This window comes from Urocitellus parryii, chromosome X, assembly GCF_045843805.1.
Source record: "Urocitellus parryii isolate mUroPar1 chromosome X, mUroPar1.hap1, whole genome shotgun sequence".
Classification (NCBI taxonomy): Eukaryota; Metazoa; Chordata; class Mammalia; order Rodentia; family Sciuridae; genus Urocitellus; species Urocitellus parryii.
In genome coordinates this window covers 17,247,083-17,262,763 of record NC_135547.1, presented here as the reverse complement: position 1 = coordinate 17,262,763, position 15,681 = coordinate 17,247,083, and positions in this window count along the sequence as shown.

The window sequence follows — 15,681 nt, the reverse complement described above, 5'->3', positions numbered from 1 at the left end:
AGAGATTTCAGGATAGCACATTGAAAACTAACCACTGACAGTCATGTGCATAGAATTATACCCACTAGGACCATCTTGGAACATGGCCAGTTAGGCTTTTGTGAGGCAGTACTTGTTTTTTAATTTGGACTCTCATTGTGGATCTTTATCAAGCAAGCTTATACTTCCCCACTCAGAAATTTGAAAAAAAAATTAGATGGCATTTTTTATATGTGCATGCAAGAGTCATATTTCCCTCCTGGGAACTGAAGGCCTGTCTCTCCAACCTTGAATGCTGGCTCCAGACTTCCTAAGATCTAATCTGTGAGTTTGGAGAATAAGGGCTTGACATGGGTGGGAGACTGAGGAACACCAGTGGAGTTTGTTTCTTGCTTTGTGGTTCCCTGTTTTATGCATCCTGTAGTGTTTCTGGGACAGCAGCAGTCATTTTGAGTCTCATAGGAATGATGGTGATGGTGATGGTGGTGATGCTAAAGGAAATGAGGCATAGCTCCCGCTGATGAAAAGCCTGTGCTGAACACTGTGTGCAGGCATTTCCATTGGTTCCTCATCTAGCTATATAAAGCCCCTGTGTATTATGTATTGATATTACCTTCATTTTACAGGGGGCAATAAAGCATTATTGAATAAATATTTACCTTGCCATAGTAACAGAACCAAAATATTATAGAGGTGGCAGGGACTCAGTCAAAGTTTATCTGACCCCAAATTTTGTGATATTTAATCACTAAGGTGCAAGAAGCATTTTCAGTAATGTTTTGTTGCCAGGAAAAGCCGTTGTTACCTGATCTTCTACCTGCTCTACATTTTCCAGTAGATATGGTGATCCAGCAGTCACCCTGGGTGTTTTTTTTTTCTACAATCCTAAGGTAGCATTTATTATTTCTTAATTAATACAGATAATTACTTCCCCTTAGTATTTGATGTTCTGCCATAATAAGTAGGTTTATAATTGAGGTAGAAGTCTTACTGGAGCAAGGCCTTGGGTTGACTTTCTCTGGGTGTTTTGCTGATGAAAAAAGATAGAACACAGTCTGAACTCAGTGGATTTCAGGACTGATTTCTCAGCTACCCTGTTCTTTTAATGAGAAGAACTGCAGAGGTTAGAGGCTCAGAGCAAGGGAGGACTATTCTGATCAGGAAAGATGGAATAGCACATAAACCTGGCCCCTCACTCAGGGGCTCCCAGCCTCAAGATGGGACGAGGGCCAGGAGCAGCAGCACTGTGCAGAGCTGCTCGTGGAGGCTGAGGACACTGGATTCTGGTGGGAAACTTGTGACAAACATTATGTGTTCCAGAAATTGAGGCCTATTAGGCTCCTGTGCTCAGCTTTGTGCTTGCTTCTTCTGACCACCCTCTGTGTATCAGTGGGAGGAAATAAAACCCATGGGTTCTGTCAATGATGTAAGATGGGTGAAGTTTGGAGCCTGGTTATGCAGAAACCTCTGGGTCAGGTCTCCAGGCTGGTGGCCTAACCCCCCTCCTGTTCCCAGTTTTACAGGCCACAGACCACAGACTGATGGTGTCACTTCCTCTGTGTGTCCTGGAAGCCTTGGTGGCTTGGTGGTCCCACCCAGGGGTCCTGGGGTCCTCCCAAGGGCTGACTGCATTGCCTGGGAGACCTTGCTGCACTCTCAAGGAAAGGGTGTGGCCAACACCAGGGAGAGAGATGTGGGCATCCCGTACAGTGCTACAGCCACTGGGACTGTGACTGGGTAAGGTGCAGCTGCAGTTTGTGGTGGGGGACACAATGGTCTCCCAGTGTCAAGTCCCCTAAGGGTTCAAGTAAGAAAGTGAGTTTGCTCCATAGCATGAGGAAGATACAGACAGTTCTAGCCTAAGGGACTTTGGTGTGAAAGTGCGATGGATCTTAGGGCTTCAAGGAAATGCACCTTTCCTGTTCCCTCATCTGTGGGGCAGCCTGGCTCAGTGCACATTGCTGAGTGTGAGTAATATGAGAGGTCATGGTCCTCGGCAAATTGAAACATTTAGGATGGTGGTGTGTGTGTGGGGGGGTTCTTATGTCCCATTTACCCCAAGGATGCTGGGTTTGTGTGTTGGTGAAGGCTGTGCTGGATCAGCCTTAGGCTGTGAAGATGGCCATGGAGGTAGGTGGCTCTGCACCCTCTCTTGATGTTGGGCAGGTGAGTCAGGTGAGGGAGTTGTGAGAAGGAGCTGCTCTTGCTTTTGCTGAGTGGTTGGAACCTGGATGTGCTGTGTCCCTCATCTGATTCATATTCCAGATCTTTCTTCTATGGCTTCCTGGGTGGCCTGGGTGCTGCCTGTGACATGCATTTCCCTATGTCTGTCTCAGGAGGGCCTGGCTCAGGTTCTGGTTTTAACTGTTGTCCCCTCTTCCTCTTTCCCTAGTTCTCATACAGTCCACATGTTTTTGCAATCAGCTCCTTGTTCATTCCTCTCATCCAGGTACTAAACAGGCATAACTCTGTTTAGCTTTCAAGGTCAGAGGAGATCAGTCATATCCAGAATGGTATGGCCATCTTTGTACATTCCTGATTATAAAATTACCACAAGGCTTTGTTTTGTATCTTTTGCAAATAGAGAAAGAACTTACACATTTTCTAAAGGAAATGCTCTAAGAGAAAGCTAGGGATAGGCCTCTTGTCTCTTTCAACACAGATAGTTTTTTTTTTCCTTATTTTACTTTGCATTTGCATTTACAGTGTGCTAGTTTGAGACATAAGATTTTCCTTTCTTCCCTAACTGATGACTCTTGAACCTTGGCCGAAGTCATTCATGTACAGTGAGCTGTACAAAGAAGGACCTCCAGGACAAGTAACAAGGAAGTCATATTGCTCCTCCTCTAACCTGCTTATGCTTATACTCTTTTTTTTAAAGTTTTAGTTATAGATGGACACAATACCTTTATTTTACTTTATTTATTTATATGTGGTGCTGAGGATCGAACCTAGTGCCTCACACACTCTAGGCAAGTGGTCTATCACTAAGCCATAACCCCAGCCTGTGCTTTTACTCTTACTCATGTCCACATGAAGAGTTTTGTATGATCAATTAGATTGAGGTACAAGCATTAGACTCAGTGACAGATGGTTTATGTTGATACATTGGTGTTAATGCTTTTGAAGTGTGGGCTTTACTGTTTCTCTAAGATCCTGAGTCCTTGAGTGTTCTGGATGAGCTGCAGTTTGATCTCCCCCAGGTTATAAAGATTTTATCTTTGATATTTTTTGCTATTGTTTATTTATTTTTTGCAGTGCTGATGATGGAACCCAGGGCCCTCTCACATACCTGGCAAGCCCTTTATCATAAGTTACATCCCCAATCCTGATCTTTGACTTTTTAAAAAATATTTTAGTTATTTTTTTTATTTATATGCAGTGCTGAGAATCAAACCCAGTGCCTCAGACATGTGAAGCAAGTGCTGCACCACTGAGCCACAACCCCAGCCCTGACTTTTTTCACCAGGGCTTAAACCCAGGGCACTTAACCACTGAACCACATCCCCAACCCTTTTTATTTTATTATTTTATTTTGAGACAGGGTGTTGCTAAGTTGTTTGAGGCCTCACTACATTGCTGAGGATGGCTTTGAACTCATGATCTTCATGCCTTAACCTCCTGAGCCACTGGGATTATAGGCCTGTGCCACCATGCCTGGCTATGTTAAATAACTTAGATGTGTAGGCCTCTTAGAGTTCCATTGAGTTCTTCTGTATAATGTGCAGTATCTCCTAAATCCCTTTGGGTTTGATATTCTCCTCAGCCCATTGTATTTACTCTAAAACCACAATCTATAGATTACTCACTGCTATAGTTCTTGTCAATTTACACTTTAGATTTGGATTTGCCTTCTGAACATTCCTTGTGTCTTGTTATTCATATGCTGACCTGTGCTGCTTTTGATCTTCCTGAGAAAGAATGTTGCTGGCCTCACAGAATGCTGGAAAGGCCTATTGTAGAATCCAGTCTACTGTGAGCTTGGAAACTATAGCTGGTTTTTTTAGGGTGCTAACCCACAGGGTGTGCAGTGTCGTTTTAGGTAAGAATAGACATCTGTGTTTTTCTCTAGAGTACAGAAGAAATGGTTGTGGGAACTGGAGGTCATAGTCAAGCACTGAACCTCCTGTGCTTTCAAATGAGTCCTTCCTGCTAAAATGTTTTTAGATTTTGGAGTTCAAGGGGAAAGATACTATTAAGGACACTGAGCAAATGTATATTATGGCTTCTACAATATTTTTTGATTTTGCAGTTGGTGTTTGATGTTTTGTATTTGTGGTGTTTTCATTTAACATTTTGTCCATGGGTTTCTGAATCTCAAATAATCATATCAGTTCTGCAGAAACTATAATCTCCAGGTGTAAGATCTCAACTCAATTAGTGGCCACAAGACATTAATTATTTTATTGTATTTTATTTTAGTACCGGGGACTGAACTCAGGGGCACTTGACCACTGAGCTATATCTCCAGCCCTATTTTGTATTTTATTTAGAGACAGGGTCTCATTGAGTTACTTAGGGCCTCACAGTTGCTGAGGCTGGCTTTGAACTCACAATTCTCCTGTCTCAGCCTCCCAAACTGCTGGGATTACAGGCGTGCACCACTGTGTCCGGCTAAGACATTAGTTATTTATTGCTATGAATAAATTTTCCTTTGGGGCTGTGAATTTGGGATTAGTTTTATTTTGAAGCTTAGTTTCTTTACTTTGTTTGCAATATCTGCATTTGTGCTTACTCTTACACAGTGATCTTGTAATATTATGTACTGGGGCATGTCACATGTATATGTACTGTGTAAGTGTCCTATATGTGGAAGGCAGCAGTTTCAGGACAATTGGACTGTCCCATAGGGACCTCTTCAGTGAAACATTTCCCCATTCTTCTGGTTGCTCTGTAACTGAGACCTCTGGCCAGAGCTATTTGATTTTACCCTCTCACATTGCCATAATTGAACCAATGAGTTTTTCTCCTACTAATTTTTAATTTTGAAGATAGAGACCAAGACAGGATGGTTGTTTAATAAGTCTCCTTAATGTCATTATTTTTGCAGATAATGTATTTAACAACCTATCTGTTGAGTTTTACTGAGAAGTTATCATTCCTTTGCATAAGAAATGTGTCCGTGGATTTGTTCCTGGATTTTGCACAATACTATGTTTTCTCAATAAAATTTGTTTGTTGAAAAAATTCCTACATGAATGTTTGATTATTGAGAATGAATAAAAACTTTATCAAGCAGGGCATAGTAGTGCACACCTGCAGTCCCCAAAACTTGGGAGGCTGAGGCAGGAGGATCATAAGTTTGAGGCTAGCCTTTGCAACTTAGGGAGATCCTGTCTTAAAATAAAAGAATAAATCATAAAAGGGCTGCAAATATGGTTCAGTGGTAAAGCACCCCTGGGTTCAATTCCCACTACTGCAATAAATAAATAGATAAATAAATAGTATTGTATTATCTAATACCATCATATGAGAAGTGATCTTTTTGCCCTTTACATGAGGACACTTATTTGGATATTGAGGGGTGGCATAATAATCTAATTCTGCTAAAGATGAGTCAGACATGGAGGGACTAGCAAGATTCCTGCAGAAGGGTCAGTTCAGAAGTCTTAAGACCAAAACTGGAAACAGTGATCAGAAAGTTGATTTCTGGTCCAGCCTGCATTATATTCTTGTTTCTTGAGTCTTAGAAATTTTCATTATACCACACTACCTGCCATTGAATGGATTTAATGAAAAGAGTTAAGATTCTTCTTGTCATTATCTGTTCCTTAAAAATATCAATACTAAGTGTATGTGGAGGCACATGCTTGTAGTCCCAGCTAATCTGAAGACTGAGGCAGGTGGATTACAGGTTTGAGTCTAGCCTGGGTAACTTAACAAGACTGTACCTCAAAATAAAAAAAAAATTAAAAAGACTGGGGTATAGCTCAGTGTTAAAGCACCACTGGGTTCAATCCCAGTACAAAAACAAGTGGGTGTGGGTGTGTGTGTGTGTGTGTGTGTGTGTGTGTGTGTGTGAATACTTTTCTGACTATGTAAAATTTCCAATTAACTACAATTACATATCTATTGGACAGCTGAACATTGCTTAAACATTACGTAAATTAGCAGTTTTATTTGGTAACTAGGTGCTGGGCCTCCATCCCCCCAAAATTTCAAGATATGTGTTATTGTCCTAAGGAATTTTTAGTTTTATAGTCATTAGAATATCTCCTCAGGGCAAAAGATAATAAGACTGTTATGGTCAGTCCTGTCTGTAGATTTGCCATATTGGATGGTTGGGCTTAGGTCTGTCCCTGGGGTTTCATAGACATCTTGTCTGCAGAGGTCTTTGAATCTATACTTGCCATTAATTCTAGAGGTTCTTTTTGAGACATCTCAAGTCCTACTTCAGAGTTCAAAGATCTTTTTCTCTTGGTTCCTCATTGTGGCTGGAACTTTATTTCTATCTTCATTGTGACCTTCTGTGTATTAAGGAATGAGTCACCCATCAAGTCACTTCCACTTCCCTATGATTACCCATGCCCACATGGTATTCTACCCACATAGTGGGTGCCCATTTCCTCAGGAATTCTTGGGAATGCTGGTCCAGGTAGTAGCTCCATTTCAGCAATGATATAGCCACTTGTGGGCATAGATGGCCTTTTCACACTTGTGTTGGTAGTCTAATAATGAATCCTTGTCATTGTTCAGCTGAGGCTTGCAATGCTGAACTCTACTATTATTGCTGTTTTCCCTGTCTCCAGTCACACAAATCACTGAATACTGATGAAATGCCTAGGGGTTATGACAACTTCTAGCTTCAGTTTTTGAGAATCATACAAATGACTGAGTCTCCTATTCAGTTAAAGGGCCCCAGCTGCTTGCCCTATGAATAAACTTTTAAAAGAGTTGTAATTAGACCAAGCTGAATCCTTTTTGACATCAAGACAGGATCAGGTAGCTTGAGTAGTGGCCAAACTTCAGTAGGCACTACCCTCAGAGAGAAAACTCAATAAGGAGATTCAGAGCTTGACCAGTCAAGGGTCAACAAACACCTGACCACACTCCCAATATAGGAAGGGTGTGTGGTCCTTGTTATGTATGACATATATCTCAACCATTGTGAGAACCTGTCCCCTGACTTGGTATAGTCAATAGAAACATTTGGGTTTCTGAGGCTCTTGAGAGTAGAGAGAAAAGAAGTCAGTATCCTGGGAAACCACCCAGAAATCAGCAAAAGATTATTATAAGGTGTATTTTTCCTTAAGGTCCTGGCTGAGATGCCATAAACAGTTCAGGTCAGCCAACATAATGACCCTCAGAGCCTAACAGTAGTTCCTATTGGCTATGTGAATGTTACCTCGAACAAAAAGAACCAGAGACAAAGTAGAGGGAAACACGAAGAGACCGGGTCACTCAGAAATTGGCAGAGAATCAAGAGTCTTGCCCTTTGCAGAGAGACATTTCTCCATCTATTTCAGAAAAAGATAAACAGTTACTGAGTTTTGTCTCTGTGTTATAATTTGCCCAAGAGGTATCCTCTAAAAGATCCTATTAATGCAGGGATATCAGGGATATTCAGAGGTAAAATGATTAGATCATGGGAGCTGTAACCTCACTGATCCATCCTGGTTTGAATGGACTGGTTGGGTGGTAACTGTAGGCAGGTGGGGCATGGCTGGAAGAGGGAGATCTTTGGGGGCATGCTCTTGAAGGGTGCATCTTCTTTGTGCTTCGTTGTGGTTCATTCTCTCTCTCTCTTTCTCTCTCCCCCATCAGCAGAGCAGCTTTCCTCCACCACAATTTCCCCATGATGTGCTTCTTTACCTTGGGCCCAGAGTGATGGACTGGCCATATATGGATTGAGGCCTCTGAAACTGTGAGCCAAAAATAAACTTTCCCTCCTTTAAGTTGTTCTTGTCAGGTATTTTGGTCATAGTGTTGCAAAATGGAATAAATCACTTTGGTTGGACTATTCCATAAAAGATGTTCTCCCTAGGAGATTTTGACAGTAAGGATCCTCAAGGATTATGTGTTTCCCTGCTGAGAGTATTTTTGCATGCTATTAAATATCTCAAGGATGCATGAAAGTATGAATCTTCATTGAAGGCCTTTGCCTTTACCTTGAGTTTTGATCTGTTTCTGTCTGCCTTAATTAAAGGACCTACTTTTCTTTGTGGTCTCAATAAGTTAGTCAGAAAGCTTCTTACAAGCTCGGCATGGTGACATATACCTGTAATCCCAGCAATTTAGGAGGCTAAGGCAGGAGGATTGCAAGTTCACAGGCCAGACTCAGCAACTTAGCAAGATCCTGTCAGAAAATAAAAATAAATAAAAAGGACTCACTAGGGATGTAGCACAGTGGTAGAGTGACCCTGGGTTTAGTCCCCAGTACCATATGCACTACACAAACAAAAAAAAAAAAGGGAGAAGGAGAAGGAGGTAAAAAGGAGGAGGGAAAGAAGATGAAGAGGAGGAAGAGTTTCTAACAAAGGCTGAGGCAGTGTGTATGGGTTTGGAGCACTACATAGTAGCAAAGTTTCAAGCACAGTAACTGTTCAGTGTGATGTTGTCATGAGGTTTCTTCTATTTTCTCTACTTTCCATCTCCCAGTCTTTCCTCTTCCTCTTTGTTTAGAACAGTTACTTTATTGTGAACTAGATGAAAGGCAGTTTTTTTTTATAAAGACAGAATATTTTGCTTTTCCAAATGGTCCCCAGGAAGGAAGCCATGATCCCCCTATCTAACTGAACATGGTGGGAAGATGGGAAAATTGTATCCTGAGATATTTTATTAGAGGAAAGCACAACATTTTAGAGTGGGGAATTGGGAATAAGAATTAAGAGTATGCATCTGTGGGAAAGAGATAGGACACTACTGTATTAGTCATCTGTGTGTCACTGTGACCAAAATATCTGACAAGAAAAACTTAGAAGAGGAAAAGTTTACTTCGACTCATGTTTCATAGGTTTAGTCCATGGTGGGCCAACTCTATTGTTCTGGGCTCAAGGTGAGGCAGAACATCATGGCAGAAGGGTGTGGTGGAAGAGATCTTACATATTCTTTTGAGACAGGGTCTTAATAAGTTGCCAAGGCTGGCCTCCAACTCTCTATCCTCCTGCTTCAGTCTCCCAAGTAGTTGGGATTAGAGGCATGTACCACCCAGCTCTAAAGATTTTTACTGCTATAATAAAATAATGTATGGGTCTTAATATCATAATTGGAAATTGGAGATTTTAGGCTCAGCACCCTTTCCAGAAGTGTTCAGAAGCTCCCTGTTGAATTGCTGTCTTGTTCACAACAGGGACTGGGATGACCAGGTGAGGGAGAGGGGTGAGGTTTAGAGAGAGATTGATAAAGAATCACCAGTGATGAGAACAGGACCAAAGTCAGAGCAGGGCAGGGCTGAATGTGTTTTTTTAAACCATGAAATGTAGGGGTGGAGTAAAGTTAATGTTATTACTAAGCATTTTCTCTGGCCATGGCAGCAATTTATATAGTGTGTAAATCTCATAAGATTGTAACCCTCTCCACCACTGTGACAAATGTAATATGCTTCGTGTTGACCTCATGTAAGATGTTATCAGATTGATATTGTTCCTACTTGAGGCCTCATGCCTTGAAGCTGGAATAGTGAGGAGTGCTAGATGATTTCCCCTAGGCTAAAAATACTTTTTTTTTTTGGGGGGTATCAGGGATTGAATTCAGCAGCACTCAATCACTGGGCTACATCCCCAGATGTATTTTGTATTTTATTTAGAGACAGGGTCTCTCTGAGTTGCTTAGCATCTTGCTTTTGCTGAGTTGGTTTTGAACTCGAAATCCTCCTGTCTCAGCTTCCTGAGCTGCTGGGATTACAGGTGTGTGCCACTGTGCCCAGCATTAAAAATGCTTTCTAATAGAAAACTTCACCTAATCCTTAATCTAGCTCCCCTTCTTCTAAACTTCACATGGATTGCTGATCTCCATTTTAATAAGATAATATTATACAAAACATCACATTTAAAACAGCACAGTGACTGATGCATACCTGTATTTGTGCCAGTTGTAGGCAAATAAAACCAGCTGAAGATCTCTCTTCAGTCACTGTGAAACAACTCTGGCAGGGATTTCAGTGAGTAATCTGGTATTGAATGGAAGGATTGATGACCTCCAGTGTCTCGTAGTCTTATTTCAAATATCAGGTTCAAGCTCCTTATTGCAGGGTCCCGTGAGGCTGCTGCAAAGGATGAATAAGTTCAGTTTTTAAATTTCTATTTTTACATTATATACATACTTTAACAATCATGCTTTTTTCCTCCCATAAAAGAAACAAGAACATATTTCAATTGGCTTTCACATGAAAGGGAGAGATCAGCACCGGGGAAATAAGGATTCCTGGCCCCTAAGTCTAAGTAAGTGCAAAAGGAAACCTGGAAGATGTGAATTGACTCTGCACAGTAGCCACACCTCTTTGTAGCAAACGTAGCATGGGAATATGGCAGAAAGACACCTGGACAGAGAATCATCAGAACACTTAAGTTAGGTAAAATGCAATGGCAAATGCAAAGCAAAGGTGAAATGGCATCCCAAGCATGATAATGACAGCAAAGTCTGTAGTCAGTGCCAAGGGTGGGACAGGGAATGTGGAAGGAGTTTTATAACACAAAATCACTGATTTTTTAGAACTCTTTTACAAATCACTATCTAGATGCAGCACTCCTTTCAGAAGCATTTAACTTCATTTTGAATCACTATGTCGACGTATACAATTTTGCAATGTGCAAAATCACCACCCTGCCTTAAGAGTTGCAATTTATCTAATATTTCAAAAATGGTTGAAACAACTATCTTGATAGGTATTATCAGAAAAAACAGTTAGGCCAGGCATGATGGGGTATGCCTATAATTCCAGCTACTTGGGAGGCTGAGGCAGTATGATTGCAATTTGAGGCCAGCTTCAGCAACTTAGGGATACCCTATCTCAAAATAAAATTTTAAAAAAGGGCCGAAGAAGCCAGATATGGTGGCGCATACCTGTAATCCCAGTGGCTCAGAGGCTGAGACAGGAAAATGGTGAGTTCAAAGCCAGCCTCAGCAATGGCAAGGCACTAAGCAACTCAGCAAGACCCTGTCTCTAAATAAAATACAAAATAGGGCTGGAGATGTGGCTTAGTGGCAGAGTGCCCCTGGGTTCAATCCCTGGTTACCACCCCCCTCAAATAAAAGGGCTGAGGATATAGCTCAGTAGTAAAGTACCCTTGGGTTCAGTCTCTAGTACCAAAAAAAAAAGAAAGAAAGAAAGAAAGAAAAGGAAAAAGAAAACCCATTAGCGAGTTTATTAGCAATAAAAGACTTCTCTTTCTTCCCAGGAGCTCACCAATAGCAAGATCAGTGAAAATGTTGTTTGTTTTAAAGCTTTTTTAGGCAGTAATGGGGATGGAACTGAGGGTCTCACACATACTAAGCAAGTGCTGTACAGTACCACTGAGCTACATCCCCAACCCTTTAAGCATTTTTTTCAGCCTTCAATCTAACTTTCAGGCACTTTTTTGTGGGGTACTGAGGATTGAACCCAGGGGCACTTTACCATTGACCTACATCCCAAGCCCTTTATTTTTTTTTATTTTAAGACTGGGTTTTGGGGCTGGGGATGTGGCTCAAGCGGTAGCACGCTCGCCTGGCATGCGTGCGGCCCGGGTTCGATCCTCAGCACCACATACAAACAAAGATGTTGTGTCCGCCGAAAACTCAAAAATAAATATTAAAAAATTCTCTCTCTCTCTCTTCTCTCTCTCTCTCACTCTCTCTTAAAAAAAAAAAGGACTGGGTTTTGCCAAGTTGTTGAATCTGGCCATGAACTTAAGATCCTTCTGCCTTAGCCTCATCAGTTGCTGGGGTTATAGGTGTGCATAAGATGTTTGTGTCTCTTCATGCATATACCAAAAAAAAAAAAAAGCCATGTGAGGAAGAAGGTACCTACCAAGCACCAAGAACCCAAGTATGTCAAGCCTTTCATCCTCCAGAACCATAAGAAATGAATATTAGTTGGTTAAGCCACTGAGTTGATGGTATTTTTATAGCAACACAAAGTGATTAAAAATACACCTTCAAGAGCATATTCAGGTTCCTTTCAGTAGAGATTTTTATACATTTGCTAGAATTATTGGTTTAGTTTATTCTGACTCTGCTTAGTTAAAAATTACAACATTCTTGTATTGTAGATTTTAATTTTGGAAATTGCTTTTTCTCATTTTGCTCATCATGATCTTATTCAAAATTATAATATTCCCCTCAAGTTACTTCCACCTACAAAGTTGTTTGCAGCTCAAGATCACACTTTGATTGATTGGGTGATCCAAGGTTGACGTATTTAGAGGAAAGAAAATATCTCTGTGTGTGGTTTTCTGGGGTCCAAACCAAGGATATTGCACATGTTAAAGGTGTTCTATCACTGAGCTATATCACCAAACCCAGAAAATGCCTTTTATTTGACCATCCTCACTGGCTAGTGATTTAGTCAAAGGGTTGTGTGGGAATTATCCAGAATAAAAGTGTCCTAACTTCCTCTTTATTGAGTAATGAAACATTGTAATGAAAATGCATATTGTGGGGCTGGGGTTGAGGCTCAGCGATAGAGCACTCGTCTCACACGTGCGAGACTCTGGGTTCTATCAGCACCACATAAAAATAAACAAGTGAAATAAAGGTGTTGTGTCCAACTACAACTAAAACATAAAATATAAAAAAAGAAAATGCATGATGTCAGGAACAGTTTTTGTTGTATTTAATATAGATAGTTTCACTTAGTTGTATGTGATATTTATGCAAGGGCCATGTTGATCTTTTGTAAATGTGCTGCTGAAGCAAGCACAAGAACATAGTTTTGAAAGACCCATTCTAAAAATGATTTTCTTGTGAGCCCTACATCTTTATTAACTTTAAATTTCACAGATGACACAGTGTTCACTTGCACACTTTTGGGCAACATTTTTTTTTTTTGTACTGGAGTTTGAACCTAGGGTCATGTAACCAATTTTGAGACAGGGTCTCACTAAGTTGCTTGGGGCCACCCTAAATGGCTGAGGCTGGCTTTAAGCTCTGGATCCTCTTGCCTTAGCCTCTGGAGCCACTAGGATTAGAGGAGAGTGCCACCACACCTGGCAGGCAGCTTCTTTTTTCAAAGGACCATTGATTTTAACTTACTTAGAGTCTCATCTTCATTTGCATGTAAAAAGCCAAAGAGGTGCTCTTTGTTTCTTTTTCTCCTGGGCTGGTATCTTTTGTCTGTCTGAGTAGTTTCTCACAATGACTTCCTAACTTTGTCATGTCAGTTTCATCCCCTTTTGTACTACTGACTTAACACAGATTCTCTTTTTGATTCACAGGGACCATTTCTGGGCAAATGGCTCAACACTTGGTAAACACTGAGAATTTAGAGAATACTGATGATCTGATATAATCAGGTTCTTAGGAAGAGGACTCAGTAAATATTTATAGAATACCTCTCTTACCCAGAGGACTCTGCTAAGCACTGCTAGAGATAACAATTTACGGAGAGATACTAGATGAAAATAAGACCCCTGTCCTTCAGGGAAGCATAACAAGTAGAAAATGCATAGGATATGGCAACAGGAGACCTAAACTCCTGTCTTAAATCTGCCACTAGTAATCCCTGCAATCCTTAGGAAGTAATGTCATACTTTTCATTTTCTTTCTTCCTTCTTTTGTCTTTTTTTTTTTTTTTGTGGCACTGGGGATTAAAACCAGAGCCTCATGCAAAAATTCTACCACTGAGCTACAACCCAAGCTTCTTAATTTCTTTATATGTAAAAGAGAAATGTAAATAAAACCTACTTCAAAAGGTTAAAATGTACCTAATAAGAATAAAGCAAGATAATTGTGGGTAAGGACTTGTTAACAAACCAGAAAACTGTTTTAAAAATGTAAGGAAATGTTGTTCCGGATGTAGTGAGGGGCCCTACAAGGACCAAACTGCTTTACTCTTGGAGGCGGCTGACAATTTTAGTGAGGACAGCTCTAACTCTCTGGGACTCAGGAAGGCCCACAGCAAGGTGCTTGTAGCAGGGTGTACAGGTGTCCCCGCCTATGTGAGGTTTACGTGGTCCTTTGTAGAAAGGGCTACCTGTCGCTGGGAAGCCAGCCGAAACAACGTGGATTCGCAACACTGCAAATTGGGGACAGGAAACCTTGGCACCAGAAGTCAGTAGGCTACTTCGCTTCAAGGTGACTGACGGTTTGCGGGGCTATCGTAGACTTGCAGTAGACCTGGAGACTCGGTGTCATTAATCCCAGTGCAAAACTGGAGCTAGAAGCAGGATCCTTCAGGATGGCAAGGACTCGCGGGACAGTTCCTGAGTTGGCTAGGAAGACACTTCACAGGTAGAGGTGGGAAGATGACTGGGCGTGGCTGTCAACGCAGTTACCGGAAGCGCATATTTCCTTTTCCGGTTGAGGTTCAGACCACAGACCCGAGACCCAAGAAATAGGAAGTTGGGGTGCGGTGTTGGGGAGGTGGAGAGACCGGGTGGGTGTCTGATTTTTCAAGGCCCCTGCTCCCCAGAGGCCTTGGAGCTTCTCTCGCCAGGCATCACGCGTTTTCTTTACCTGGCCTCCCCGAGTGGCGCGCGAGTGGAGTTCCGCTCTACAGAGCGGCGGGGAGGCGTGGAGACTTTATAGTGGAACTGAGGAAAAGGAAAGTGGCCGCCACCGAAGCCCAGAGGTGACTGGAGGTAACGGAGAAACTAATCTACCCTTTGGATTCGGTTGGCGAGCCCCCGAGAGACAGTGGTCGCTCCTGCCTTTTGCAGCCGTTGGGGTTGCTGCGTGGCGGCGAGTGGGGGCGGGGATGGGACTCGGCGTCTTTCAGTACGCGGTGGCTTCGTTGCCAGGCGGCAGATCCGCGGGAGAGCGGGCGGGACTTGTCATCTGCACGGCCACTTTTAATCTCAAGAAGCAATCTCTTTATTCCCAATGTACAAATATAACCCAGAGATGCTGGTGAAACACACTCAGACTACTCACATGTAGAGTGCCTACCGGCATCCCTGTGATTTGTCCATAAGGTGCAGCAAATTGGTGGTGGGGACTGGGGCAGTTGTGTCCACCACTGTACCTAGCGAAAATTCCGGATTTCCACTAGCTTATGAACATAACGCTAGAGAAGGGGCCATTTCAGCCCCAAAGACACTGGATTCTGTTGACACAAAAATCTAGGAAGTGTCCCTGTACCTCCTGAGCCTGCCTGGACAGCAAGGAACCACCCATTTCTTTGAATACCCATGACATTCTGAAAAGAATTTTTTTCACTGTCACTGCTGATCAGATTGTCAAATTCTATCCTCAGACTTGAGGATAGGGAAAGTCACTTCCTGAGGAACTGCAAAGTCAGATCCTCCCTGTCTATAAGAACCTTAATGCGTTCATCCTTCCTTCCCTCCCTTCCTTCCAGGTCTCCCTTCGTTCCCCCTCTTTCTCTCCCTTCCATCCTCCCCCCTCCCTCTCTTCCTACCCCCCTTTCTGTCTCTTTCTGTCTTCTACCTGGCATTTGGATATATTGTAAACAAAGGCCAGCTGTAAGTTTTTTTCCAGTTAAAGTAAGCACAAGAAATAAAAGACAGGTACAAATCTCCACATGCCCTTCATAAATCTTCCAAAGAAGTGCAGCTGTCCCCAAATTTAATCTGGTTGCTTAGTGGGAGAACATTTGCTGAGCAG